Source organism: Heloderma suspectum, chromosome 5 (genome assembly GCF_057233095.1).
Source record: "Heloderma suspectum isolate Gila_16-S chromosome 5, 16-S_ref, whole genome shotgun sequence".
In the NCBI taxonomy this organism is placed as follows: Eukaryota; Metazoa; Chordata; class Lepidosauria; order Squamata; family Helodermatidae; genus Heloderma; species Heloderma suspectum.
The window spans coordinates 6,848,459-6,863,174 of NC_139462.1; the positions used below are offsets into that span (position 1 = coordinate 6,848,459).

At 43.6% G+C, this 14,716-nt stretch overlaps 1 protein-coding gene across 1 annotated transcript in view; it reads right to left on the reverse strand.

The window, feature by feature from the left end:
* The window catches only part of LOC146343550 (uncharacterized), a 37,666-nt gene extending 24,687 nt beyond the window's left edge, over positions 1-12,979 (reverse strand). The window contains exon 1 of the mRNA XM_084855275.1: positions 12,777-12,979. The gene's annotated coding sequence lies outside the window, so the exon portion shown is untranslated. The remainder of the gene's footprint in view (positions 1-12,776) is intronic.
* Positions 12,980-14,716: the final 1,737 nt, after the last annotated feature.

Consider the following 14,716-nt stretch of genomic DNA (forward strand, 5'->3'; position numbering starts at 1 on the left):
TCTTATCAATCTTTGAAAAAGATTTATGTCTTTCTGAAAAATATGTATATTCTTTTGCGTTTCCATTTTTATCTCTCCATACATCTACTAAAGCCAAATTGTCCATCAATTCAAAAAAACTTTTAGGTAATTTCCCTTGATTACTCTTTATTTTTTTCTCCGATATTCTATCAATTTGAGGTGCAATCACCCCATTCCAATCTCCCATTAAACACCAACTGTCTAACTTTTTTTGACAGTTTTGATTCACGAGTTTGGATAAGAGATCCTCATAAAATTCCGCTTTGTGGTCATGAGGTGTGTAAACCCCTAAAATCAATGTTGATACACCATTCAATGTAATTTTAACTCCCACAAAACGACCTTGTAAATCTGACAATACTAATTCCAGTCCCAAATGTGGCTTAATATATAAAACTACTCCATTTTTCTTTTTTCGGCTTGCAGTTATAAACTCTTCACCTATTGTTTTTATTAATTAAATATTTGGTATCTTCTTAATATGAGTTTCTTGTAAGCATATTATATCTTGTTTCAATTTTTTAAAATAATAAAATATTTCCTTTCTCTTTTGAGGGGCATTCGCCCCATTAATGTTCCAAGTTAAAAAATTGTAATCCATTTTTTAAGAAATATAAGATTAAGAAACATTCTTAATTTCCACCTGTTGGTACCCTGGGCGCTGTCCTCTTCTTGTACATCAGGTTGTAGGTCTGTCGAATCTTTTCCATAAGTTCGAAGGAACTCTCTTGCTTTTTGAACTGAGTTCAGCTTATATCTCTGTTCTCTGTAAGAGAAGACCACACCTTCTGGGAATTCCCATCTAAACATGATCTTCTTCTGTTTCAGGACTGTTGTTAAAAATGCATAAGCTCTCCTTTTCCGCAAAAATCTTCCAGAAATTTCTTTCATGACGATAATCTCTTTGCCCACCATCTTCAGTTTGGTTTTATAGTGTTTCTGGAGAATTGAATCCCTTGTAGTTTTCTTTACAAAATGGACAATAATATCTCTGGGTAATTACCTTTTGTTTTTGCATATGTCAAATTCAGTCTATAAGCTCGATCTATTTCCATTTCCATGATTTTCTCTTCTTTATTCAAAAAGGGTGCTATAGCCTTTACCAATTCCGTTCTGAGGTCAGGTTCTGCGCTGCCATAACTTTCCGCAACCCCTCTAAAACGTAACGAATGTTCCTTGTCTTTAAGCGCAAACCAAGCTAAGGCATCCTGCTCACGTTCTAACTCCGTAGTTACAATTTCTGCATTATTTTCCAGTACTTCCACTCTGTTTGGGCCCATCTACATTGCGCCTGCCATCGCAACAAAGTCGGGGCCCTGTCGGGTTAAACGCACTTGCATTAAAACGTGATTATCCACACTCACCCATCTTCCCAGTTGGGGTTCTTGATCGAATGCGCGAGCTCGGTTCACACTCGAGAGCTGCGCTGTTTTCCTGCTCTTAAAGACGGCGGCTCTCATTGGAGGAGCAGAAACTCTCCCTGTTTCTGCTGATTCCCCACCCACTGTCCCTCTCTTCCTCTATCCCTGTGTGTGTGTGTGTGTGTGTGTGTGTGTAGGGATGGTGCGAGCATCCTGTTGGGGCTCGAAGCCCGGTGAGAGCTTGTCCCTTGCTGCCGCCGCTGTAGCAGGTAGGGATGGAGGGAAGGAGGCACCTATCCTCTTCTCTCCCCCCCCCGCACCTGCTGGAGGCCAGGGCGAGAGGCTGGGGGGTGTCTTCTGATGCTCTTTTCCCCGCACCAGCCCTTTGCAGCCAGCGCAAGGAAGAGGGGCAGCGGCGACGGCACCCAGCACTCGCGTTTTGGGGGGGCTGCTAACTTCTTCGAAGCTTCGAAGAAGACTGTGAGATGACATTGCATAGGTTCCTCAGCACTCAAAGCTTTATCAACAGTAAGGAAATGGCTGGAGGTGCCTGCTCTTGTCTGGTCAGGGAAGCTCAGCAGGGTCAGCTCTGGTCAGAATTTTGCGAGGGAATCGGGCTTCCTGCACTGAGCAGGGGCTTGTTCTCTCCCTTCAAATGACGCTAACTTTTACCTCCTTCTATCCCCTGCTTTGGCTTAAAAAAAAAAAATTAAGGATCACAACCGAGTGCCTGTACACACCCGTCCCCCCATTCTAGCTTAACTGGTGCTGTAATGTTTTCTCATGGCCCCAATTCTGGGCACTCACTTACTCAGGAGTAAGCCACATTGAACTCAATGGAACTTACTACTGAGCAGACATAAGATTACCCTGTAAGTCTGCAAGCCTCGAGTAAGCCCCATTGAGCCCCATAGAGTGCTCTGGAACAAAAGAGGACATTGCTTCTGAGATTGGTGGGGTGGGGGATCAGAGGTGTCTCTCTTTATTGCATGGAGGCATTTTACCCTCTGCTCCCTCCGATTGAGAAATGCAGAGGCAGGAGATGCTCAGGTTGGGGGGGGGGGGCTGCTTGCATCTTCGAAGACTACCCAGTGAAGAAATTTATGCTTATGCATGGGGAAATCAGGCTGGAGAAAGCCTAAACTTTGAAGATTTGAAGATCTGAAAATTCGAAGTTAATGCCTTAATTAAAAAAAAAATCACTTACAGGGTGAGCTTATGTCTACTCAGTAGTAAGTTCCATTGAGTTCAATGTGGCTTACTCCTGAGTAAGTGAGTGCCCAGGATTGGGGCTGCGAGAAACCATTACAGCACCAGTTAAGCTAGAATGGGGGGGACGGGTGGGGGAAGGCACTCAGTTGTGATCCTTAATTTTGTTTTTAAAAAAGCCAAAGCTGGGGATAGAAGGAGGTAAACGTTAATGTCATTTGAAGGGAGAGAACAAGCCCCTGCCCAGTGCAGGAAGCCTGATTCCCTCGCAGTGTCCCATCCAAAATTCTGACCAGGGCTGACCCAGCTGAGCTGCGCAGATCAGATAAGAGCCAGCACCTCTAGTTCTCTGCTGGTTGGTGATAGAACTTCCAGTGCTAAGGAAGCTATGCTATCAGTAGCAGGAAGACCAGAGCGGGGCATCTACAGCTGTGATTGGACAGGAGGGAAATACAAACACCGCCATATATGGACAGCATGGGAGGGGACTACGACCTTATAAGGTAATGAACAGGGAGGAATGGAGCACATGAATGGGAAATACCGGGATATCAGGGTATTGAAAGCGGGAGCACAGAAGTGGGAAATTAAGGTCCCAATTCAAGGGAGGTCCTGCGTAGTGTGAAAGACGGGCGGTGAAACCTTATTGGAAGTGGAAAAAAAGTAAGTGTAGATTGGCCTTTTGTCATTATTTTAAACTCTTCTGTTCTTTGATTTAATGCATCATCTAATTTCTTAATTTCTTGTCTCAATTCTTCCTTTGTATCTTTAATCTCCTCCTTCACTTCCAATAGTTGCCTCCCCATCCATTTTTCTATGCGTTGTTCAAAAGTGCCCATCCTTTGTTTTATGCGTAGTTCAAAAGCCTCCATCTTTTTGCTTATAGCATCTATAATATTCTGTGTTTGTTCATCCAAGGCCATCGTTTGTATATCTTCCTTCTGCTCAGGTACCTCTTCCTTGCTTATAGATGTTGTTCTCACCGATAATTTCGTAGCTCCCGTCGGAGTCTCTTTTAAAGAGCCTTTCCTGGATTTAGTATTTCTACTTAATTGTTCTGTAGGCATTTGCCCTTCTATGAGTTGTTCTGATACCCTTTGCTGGTTTATCCAAATTCATAGCACTCATTCAATTGTCTTCTTCATTACTTCCTTTATACATTCATTTATCTGGATATCCAATAAGTTATTAATCCTCCAATATCAAAAAAGATCTATCTCAGTATCAAAAGGAGAAAAAAAAGAGAACATAAAAAGAAGAAAGATTGTTCATAAGCTGCTGATTTTTTAGCATCCAACAGGTGTCAGCAATACTCCTTCTTTAGTAAATTTCAGGTCGTCAGCCCACAAGTCTATATTATTCCAGCCTATTCCAGGCTTTCTGCCAAAGATTTATTTATTTTGACTTCCTCGCTTTCTCAAGGTCATGCAGAAGAAAATAGCAACTGGACAAAAACATAGCTTTCAGCCATATAAATTCAAACAAAACCTTCAAACAATGATTTAAAGAAATAGAAAGTTAAATAGGCTATAATACTTATTTAAAAATGTAAACAGTCTTAGTACTCTCTTTTTTCTCTCCTTTCTTTGAAAGAACCTCTTGAGCTAAATTTGTTTTGTAATAGTCTGCAACTCCTTGATTTTAATTCAGGTTAGATTTATACAACTGCTGTACTTCCGCTTTTTGCTGTGCAAGTGGGGCTTGCTGGTAGCTTAAGTTTCCAAATACTGACTAAGACTGGAGCTCATCTGTCCTTGTAGTCTCTTAGTTAATTAAGAGTTTCAAAACAGTGTTTCAGTAGATGATTAACTCTGGCAACTAACCTTAGTTTTGAGCCCCTTTGCATCCTCCACAAAAGCAGCTGTTCTAAGATTTCATCCGGATGGCACTGTAGGCTTCCCCTTTATTTTCCAGGGGGGGGGGGAAGTTTCTCAACCTTTTCACAGCTGTTTGAAAAAAGCAACCTGCAGAGCCCCCATGTCACTCCCAGGACAACATGGCTCCTTACCGGAAGTCCAGAATGCTGATCAAATCTGCAGATGTCACAAAATTGGGTGGGTGGGATAGCTAATACCTTGGAAGACAGAAACAAAATTCAAAGTGATCTTGATAGACTGGGCAGAAAACAACAGAATGAAATTTAATAGGGATAAATGCCAAGTTCTGCACCTAGGAAAAAGAAACCAAATACACAGTTACAAGATGGGGGATACGTGACTCAACAACACTACAAGCGAGAAGGATCTTGGAATTGTTGTAGATCACAAGCTGAAGATGAGCCAACAATGTGATGTGGCTGCAAAAAAGGCAAATGCTCTTTTGGGCTGCATTAATAGAAGTATAGCTTCCAAATCCTGGGAAGTACCATTTCCCCTCTACTCAGCACTGGTGAGGCCTCATCTTGAGTACTGTGTCCAGTTCTGGGCACCGCACTTTAAGAAGGATGCAGACAAGCTGGAGGGGGTTCAGAGGAGGGCAACAATACGACAGTGGAACCAATTACCTAGGGAGGCGGTGGGCTCTCCCACACTGGAGGCATTCAAGATGAGGCTGGACAGCCATCTGTCAGGGATGCTCTGACATGGATTCCTGCATTGAGCAGGGCGTTGGATGCGATGGTCTTATTGGGCCCTTCCAACCCTATTATTCTATGATTCTGTGATTCTACTTCGCTTAGCCATCAAGGCAAAACCTATTAATCTGTCTTTCACATTTCAGCACCAAGGAGGAAAGAGTCTCTGCCCTTCTATCCAAGCCAAAACACAGACCTGGCGGCTTATGAACAAAATTCTGGCTCAAGGTTTGTTGCACTGGACTAATGGTTCCTAATTAAAATAAAAGATCAAGACATATTCCGTCTTGATTTGGACAAAAGCAGATATAATATAAAGCATAGTCTCCCAATTCCAAATGAACAAATACATTCCTTCACCCAGCGATGACGCTCCTCTTTTATTGGCAAAATCTAGTGTTGTGGCCAAGGGAGTGAGCTATGAGTCAGGAAGGCCTCGGGTTGAATCTCACTGCTGCCATGGACTCACTATTCTGTTTAATAAATTTATATCCTGCTTTTCTCCATCAAAGACAGACCCAAAGCAGCTTCATAACTAAGTGACCCTAAGCAAGCCAAAAGCTCACAGCCACTGAGTAATGCGGGAATGATACCACTCGGCTACCTTACAGGATGGTTGTGAGGATTACTGAACATTTTATATGAAGTGCTCCAAATGCCCACAAGCATTACACTGATATCAAGTATCATGGTATGAAGAATGCTTTAAATTACAGGAATGTGCATATCACATACATGTAAACCAAACACATACATGAGGGATCATTTTGTGTTGAACTCTGGGAGCTTAGGAAAGCCTGATACCCCCAAAAGCTGGGAGAAGAAGATCTTTGAAAGCAATTATTTGTTTTATTAAAGAAGAATTTAAAATGAATTGAAATCACACATCAGGGGAATTAGAACTATACACACATCTGGGGAATTAGAATCATACATTGACACTGAGAGGGCTAAAGATAACAAGCATTTAAAGTCAATAGTGAAGCTAGGCACATGGGGATGCATACAAAATTGTGTGTGCGCGTGTTTGTGTTCAAACAAGAAGAGTTTTAATTTCTAGCAAGGGGGGTGTGTGTGTGTGTGTGCGCGCGCGCGCGCGCGGACGGGGGGCTGATCAGGGAGAAGGGGAAGAGAAAGAAGTTTCATCTTGGGTTAATTTGAATGGGAAAAGAAACAGATTGGGGTGATTGTGAGAGAGTATTGGACAAGAGGATTAGAGCAAATTCATGGGGTTTCGGAGCAAACTGGTGGAGAGGTGTAAAAGAGCAACAGGGAGCACCAAAGCCAAGGGATTTGGGGGTTTGGAATGGGATGGAATATTAAGGGAAAAAAGGAGGAAAAGAGAATAGTTGGAGTATAGACCACTTAGAAGGAAAATACAAGATAATGCAAAGATTTACCCCTGTGTATCTGCTGACATGAAGTGGTGGGAAGCTCTGTTGGGCTCCTTCTCTGCAAAAGAAGGAAAGACAGAGAGGAGGAAAAGGGGTGGGGTGGGGTGGGGTGATGGAAGGAATCCGATTTCCTTCTCCCCCTCTCTGTGTGATCTATGAATCCGGGTTGCTGTTTTTATCCCTACTCAGGATTTAGTAATCAAAATAAAACAAGACAAGTCTTTCTTTTAAGATTGTTCATGGATGTTGGAAAACGGATTTTTAGATGGCAGATGTTAATGGAAGAAAGGAGACAATGGGCTCCTTTCCTTCCTGATGTGAGGAAAGGATGGGCGCTGATGGGCGCATATCTCTGAATATCAGCTCCAGGTGAGCAAGATAGCCAGGGGGATTTTGGTGATTGCTTTAAAGGTGAAAGTAGGAGTCATGTAGGCATGCGGGCTTACACAATATTGGGTATTTAGGGTCTAAAAACTTTAGAAGTCACTGAATTTGTTATTTTTCCTTCCATTTAAACAAGGTTAGAAATCAGTGTAAAATATTTCGGGCGGAGGGGGGCTTCTGTGTCCTGAGGCAAGATCTGAAACTTGCAAATGTTAACACTGAGGAATTAAGAACACAATGGCTGGCTAGAAGTTATATGCAAGACATCTGCAGCTCCACTTGAGATTTGCAAGGCCTCAATGTCCTATGGAACTTGCTTTTTTGCTCTTCTCCAAGTCCAACCCCCTCAACCCCCTTCCAGATACAGGCTCCTTTCCCCCCAAACAGCAGAATTGGGGGGTTCTTTGTAAAAATCACGATGAAAATACTTTTAACGTAGCCTTGCAAGTGTTTACTTACCACTGCCTTGGGTTGTGTAATACCCTTGTAGGCAAGCAGTTTTTCAGATCTACCACCCTCACCACTTTGTGATACTGCAGGTACATGTGGGCGGGCAGTGGCCGTCCAGGAGCTCAGGCAAAAAGCTGTGTTCCATTTTGCTCCTGAATATGCCCAGAACACATAGAGAGGGCAGAGGAAGAGAACATTCAGAGATAAATGTGGCACGGCTGCACTGTCATCTTCCCATAACAGTACAAAAAGAGACCCCAGGAGGAGGTGCTGCTTTATTCCAATGAACTTTGGCTATTGGGCAGTATAGAAATGCAATAAATAAATACATGACAGACTGCGCCTTCTAATGCCGTCCTTGGATCAGTATGCCAGCTCACAGAACTTCATGCATAGGAGGAGGCTCAACATCAGTTGCGAGTGACAATCTCTCCGTTCGCTGGTCAAACAAAGGGCCGCTGCTGAGGTGTGGGAAGAAGATAGAGGACCACTACAGCCCTAGCACATGCCCCATATCTATCTTGCGCTGCTGATGCCAAGGCCTGAGCTGTCCATGGGCCACTTATTTATTATTATTTATTCTCACCATTTTAACCCCGCTCTTCAACTAAAAAAGCTAGAACATGCTGTCCTCAAAGGGCATACAAGATACAAAACAAGGTCATCCCGAGATACGCTGTTATGAGCATGCCAGAAGGAATTTAAGGAGAAAGCCGTTCTGAGTAAAAGAAGACCCACCCATATAACCCAACATTGGCTTTGAGTCCAGGCTGGCGGCTAGTTTTACCAGAGGGCTATTCTGAGCAGTGATGGGGGTGGAACATGGTCCAAAATGGAAAGTTTACCAGTGATTTATGATTCCACAGAAAAGTTTCCATTTCATAAGTTCATTAGTAATAATTAATTTGCTAATTGCAAATACAATATTATACCAGCCTGGCACTTTCAACATTGTAGATGACTGGTTGTCAACGTGTGCCGAGTTCTTTAGGCTACTCAGATTTATCGGTGTGTCAACAGTTTTCAGTACCTTTGGTTTTTTTCTTAAATGTAAACAATGCAAAGGAAATGCATGCTATTGTCTTTAAGTTTTTACAGGTATTCCAATAAATATGTCTACATAACATTCAATTACATTAAATGTGCTTTAATTTCCCCCATCAAATATATCAGGCCAAATACTTGTGGTGTATTGAGACAAAAATAGTTAACACGGGGTACAAAAAGCCGAAGAAGCTGAGGTTGATCGGTTCTATGAAGACCTACAACACCTTCTAGAACTAACACCAAAAAAAGATGTCCTCTTCATCATAGGGGATTGGAATGCTAAAGTAGGAAGTCAAGAAATCACCGGGATAACAGGCAGGCATGGCCTTGGTGTACAAAATGAAGCAGGACAAAAGCTAATAGAGTTTTGCCAAGAGAACATGCTGATCATAGCAAACACTCTTTTCCAACAGCACAAGAGGCGACTCTACACATGGACATCACCAGATGGTCAATATCGAAATCAGATTGATTATGTCCTTTGCAGCCAAAGATGGAGAAGCTCCATACAGTCAGTAAAAACAAGACCTGGAGCTGACTGTGGCTCAGATCATGAGCTGCTTCTTGCAAAATTTCGGCTTAAATTGAAGAACGTCGGGAAAACCACTAAACCATTCAGGTATGACCTAAATCATATCCCTGATGAATATACAGTGGAGGTGAGGAATAGATTTCAGGGATTAGACCTGATAGACAGAGTGCCTGAGGAACTATGGACGGAGGTCCGTAACATTGTTCAGGAGGCAGCAACGAAATCCATCCCAAAGAAAAAGAAATGCAAGAAAGCCAAGTGGCTGTCTGATGAGGCTTTACAAGTAGCTCACGAAAGAAGGGAAGCGAAAAGCAAGGGAGAAAGGGGAAGATATACCCAACTGAATGCAGAGTTCCAGAGAATAGCAAGGAGAGACAAGAAGGCCTTCTTAAATGAACAATGCAAAGAAATTGAGGAAAACAACAGAATGGGAAAGACTAGAGATCTCTTCAAGAAAATTGGAGATCTCAAGGGAACGTTTTGTGCGAAGACGGGCATGATCAAGGACAAAGAAGGCAGGGACCTAACAGAAGCAGATGAGATTAAGAAGAGGTGGCAAGAATACACAGAAGAACTATACAGGAAAGATCTGAATGTCCCTGATAGCCATGATAGTGCGGTCACTGAACTTGAGCCGGACATCCTCGAGAGTGAAGTCAAGTGGGCCTTAGGAAGCATTAGTAACAACAAAGCTAGCGGAGATGACAGTATTCCAGCCGAGCTATTTAAAATCCTAAAAGATGATGCTGTTAAAGTGCTGCATTCAATATGCCAACAAATCTGGAACACTCAACAGTGGCCACAGGACTGGAAAAGGTCAGTTTACATTCCAATTCCAAAGAAGGGCAACGCCAAAGAGTGTTCAAACTACCGCACCATTGCGCTCATTTCACATGCCAGCAAGGTGATGCTCAAAATCCTACAAGCTAGGCTTCAGCAGTATGCGAACCGAGAACTACCGGAAGTACAAGCTGGGTTTCGAAGAGGCAGAGGAACTAGAGATCAAATCGCCAACATTCGCTGCATCATGGAGAAAGCAAGAGAATTCCAGAAAAACGTCTATTTCTGCTTCATTGACTACGCTAAAGCCTTTGATTGTGTGGATCACAACAAACTGTGGCAAATTCTGAAAGTGATGGGAGTACCAGACCACCTTACCTGTCTCCTGAGAAACCTGTACGAGGGTCAAGAAGCAACAGTCAGAACCAGACATGGAACAACCGATTGGTTCAAAATTGGGAAAGGAGTACGACAAGGCTGCATATTGTCACCCTGCTTATTTAACTTATATGCAGAGTACATCATGAGAAATGCCGGGTTGGAGGAATCAGAGGTCGGAATTAAGATTGCTGGGAGAATTATCAACAATCTCCGATATGCAGACGATACCACCCTAATGGCAGAAAGCGAAGAGGATCTCAAGAGCCTCTTGTTGAGGGTGAAAGAGGAGAGTGCAAAAGCTGGTTTGAAACTCAACATTAAAAAAACGAAGATCATGGCATCTGGCCCCATCACTTCCTGGCATATAGAAGGGGAAGAAATGGAAGCAGTGACAGATTTTACTTTCTTGGGCTCCAAGATCACCGCAGACGGTGACTGTAGCCATGAAATTAAAAGACGCTTGCTCCTTGGGAGGAAAGCTATGGCCAACCTAGACAGCATAGTAAGAAGCAGAGACATCACCTTGCCGACAAAGGTCCGTCTAATCAAAGCTATGGTTTTCCCAGTAGTAATGTATGCCTGTGAGAGCTGGACTATAAGGAAGGCTGAGCGCCGAAGAATTGATGCTTTCGAACTGTGGTGCTGGAGAAGACTCTTACGAGTGCCCTGGAGTGCAAGGAGGTCAAATCAGTCCATCCTAAAGGAAATCAACCCTGAGTGCTCATTGGAAGGACAGATAATGAAGCTGAAGCTCCAATATTTTGGCCACCTAATGCGAAGAGAAAACTCCCTGGAAAAGACCCTGATGCTGGGAAAGACTGAAGGCAAAAGGAGAAGGGGACGGCAGAGGATGAGATGGCTAGATAGCATCACGGATGCAATGAATATGAACTTGAGCACGCTCCGGGAGAGAGCGCAGGACAGGAAGGCCTGGCGTGCTATGGTCCATGGGGTCACGAAGAGTCGGACACGACTGAACGACTGAACAACAACAACAACAAAAAAGCATTGTTGTTTACCAAAGAATTCAAGTGAAATAAATATGCTAAATTAGGCCACTCTCGAGGGCATCAGAAACTTTTCCCTTGCAAATTACCATATAAAAATTACCTGAATTTGCATTGGAAAATGTTTTAATTCAAACTTTCATTTCCATATTCCACATATGCACACACATTGCGCGCACACACACACACAGGATCATAGAATAGTGGGGTTGGACAGGGCCTCCAAGACCATCAAGTCCAACCCCCTGCTCAATGCAGGAATCTAAGTCAGAACATCCCTGACAGATGGCTGTCCAGCCTCGTCTTGAATGCCTCCAGCATGGGAGAGTCCACCACCACTCTAGGTCATGGGTTCCATTGTCATATTGCTATAACAGTCAGGAAGATTTTCTGATGTACAGCCAGAATCTGGCTTCCTGTGACTTGAGCCCATTATTCCGTGTCCTGCATTCTGGGATGATCAAGAAGAGATCCTGGCCTTCCTCTCTATGACAGCCTTTCAAGGACTTGAAGAACACTATCCTGTCTCCCCTCAGTCTTCTCTTCTCAAGGCTAAACATGCCCAGTTCTTTCAGTCTCTCCTCCTAGGGCTTTGTTTCCAGTCCCCTGATCATCTTCCTTGCCCTCCTCTGAACTCTCTCCAGTTTGTCTGCATCCTTGTTAAAATGCGGTGCCCAGAACGGGACACAGTACTCCAGATGAGGCCTAAGCAGTGCTGAGTAAAGGGGAACTAGTATTTCCCGGGAATTGGAAGTGACTCTTCTATTAATGCAGCCCAAAATAACATTTGCCTTTTTTGCAGCCACATCACACTGTTGGCTCATATTCAGCTTATGATCTACAACAATTTCAAGATTCTTCTTGCTTGTATTGTTGTTGAGCCAAGTATCCCTGATCTTGTAACTGTGCATTTAGTTTCTTTTTCCTAGGTGCAGAACTTGGCATTTATCTCTATTTGATACAATTCTGTTGTTTTCTGCCCAGCACTCCAGCCTATCAAGAGATCACTTTGAATTTTGCTTCTGTCTTCCAAGGTATTAGCTATCCTGCCCAATTTTGTGTCATCTGCAAATTGGTCCCATGCCATGCCCTCTTGTTCCCCTTCAGGGGAAGCAACCACTTCCATCTCCAAGCAAGTTGTGAGTCACGCCAAGCACCCCATATTAAGGCAAAAAAGTGGATAGCACTGCTTTTTCGAAATTAAACAACAACAAATAGGGTTCACTCTCCAGTATCTCTAGTGGAAAAGATCCCAGGTAGAAGACTTGGGAAAGACCCTCACCTTGGGCTCCAGGGAGACACTACCAGTCAGAAAGGCCAAGACTGGGTGAAGTGGACCAGACCTTCATATGGTTTGGGTACGCTAGCTTTTTGAGATATACAGACCTCTCCTGACCCTCTCCTTGTGGACACTGATACAAGCATGAATTAGAATAATTAGTGAGCCCTCCAGGATAGGCTTTAAATGACAAAGGAATTTATGAAACTGACCCTATTCTGTCTACAGAGTTTTAACTCCCTTGTTGATTAACCAACAGGAAACAAACCAACCACATCCTGGCTGGCTGAAAACATTTCAACAAAGAGCATGGGAGTGGGGGCTGGGGGAGAAAAAAAAGGAAGAACCAGTTTGTTTACCTCTGGAGAGAGTCCAAAGAGTCTTCTGTGGACCAAGGCTTATCTGCACGCGCTTGCGTATCATTTGGGCACGGTATTTCCAGTGTCAGAATACAGACTCGTCTGCGTTGAAGTGTAACAAAACACACATACTCCTGTCAGCAAAGAGTGTCTTCTGCAGAGAGAGGCCGGCACAGCTGACGAACACGAAAACTTCCGGTGTCAGAGTGATTATAAGAAAGAAAGGGGGGAAAACCTCTGACAATTTGGTTTCCATTTCACAAAATCTGTGTAGTCAGTTTAAGCACTTCCTGTGCAAGGAATGAACCAAATAAAGCATTCTGGCACCTGAGCAGGGCCTGAAGGTGGAACTTTCCAAATCAGGAAGAAGAGCCAAGTGGGTCTACGGGTGGGCACACCAACAGCTTTTGGCGGGTCTGGGGTTTACGCCCAGCACAACCCTGTGTATTCAGCTAAGATGTGAAATTTTGGACAAACTTCCAACGTGGTAGAATAGCCAGTGTACCTGTCTAAGACTAGAGAGAACCAGGATGCATGTCTCTCTCAGTCTAACCTACCTCGAAGGGTTGTGGTGATGATAATATGGGAGCAGAGGGAGCAGGCACACTATCCTGAGCTCCTTGGAGAGGGAAAGGTGGGATATAAATGTAATAACAAAGCAGGCTTGGAGGTGGGGAGGGGAAGCAGCAAATACTATTTCTGGGTTTCCCTCACTTATTCAGGAACATTTGGATCCATAGTTCCATGTGTGCTTTGGCATTTGTCTGGTTGGTTAATCAATTCATTTTTGCTGCGGCATTGCCAAGTCTTGGACTGGGTATTGTGTTTTATTGGAAAAACAACAAAGAGTCTTGTGGTACCGTAACACTCCTTGTTGTTTTTTTTTTGCTGCAGCAGACTAATATGGCTATTCTTCTAGAGGATGTTTTATTGTGTTTATTGTGCAATTTCCTCTTCAGAAAACATATGGATTGGCGATGGGGACTTGACCTATATTGATTGGGGGCAGGTGTGTGTGTGTGTGTCTATGCACATTCAGTTGAACAAGAGCCTCTGTGCTCACTAGTTTTCAGCATACAGTGTTCTCTCCATACCACCCAGAGCCCTTGAAACAATTAGGGTTCTGGATTGTGTGGGGAGAATCCTACGTGAATAAAGCTGTAAGCACCCTGGCTCCCTGCATAAATTCCCCTAAATGTGGACAGGTTGAGAGACCCTGCCCTCTCCTCTGTGTGTATGCCATTCATCTGAAGAGGGACATTAGCTTCACAGCCAGTTTTGTCAAATGCATGACATGGTTTCAGAAAAGTATGTACACACAGAATACACCAAATTATCAACATGGGAACCAAACGCTCTTGGTAGCTGGAGCTCTAGTCAGACTCTAAAGCAAAGATGGATACTTGGTGCCTCGAAAGACCTATCTTCCTTTGCATCAGGAGAGCTCCTCTAACTTTAGTGGGTGTATTGGGGGAGGGGATTTGGACAGATGCAGCTTCTTGCACACGTATATGTGAGAAGCACATTGTTAAACTATGGGAATTCACTTCCACAAGATGGAGCCACCATTTGGATGACTTTAAAGGGAGATCAGACAAATTCATAGAGGATACAGCTATCAATGGCTACTAATCACGATGGCTACATATTATTACTGTAAACCGCCCTGAGAGCATTGGCCAGTTGGGTGTTATACAAATCTAATAAAGAAATACTTATTGGAATCAATGGCAGTATGCCTCTGTATGCCAGTTGCTGGGAACGTGAGCTGGAGGGTGCTATTGCACAGATGTCCTGCTTGTGGCCATCCCATGGGCATCTAGTTGGCCACTGTGGGAACAGAACACTGGAGTAGATAAGACTTTGGTCTGGGCTCTTCTTAGGATCTGCTCCAGCTGGAATTTCTACTTCTTCTACGAAAAAGGGGCAGGAGCACTGCC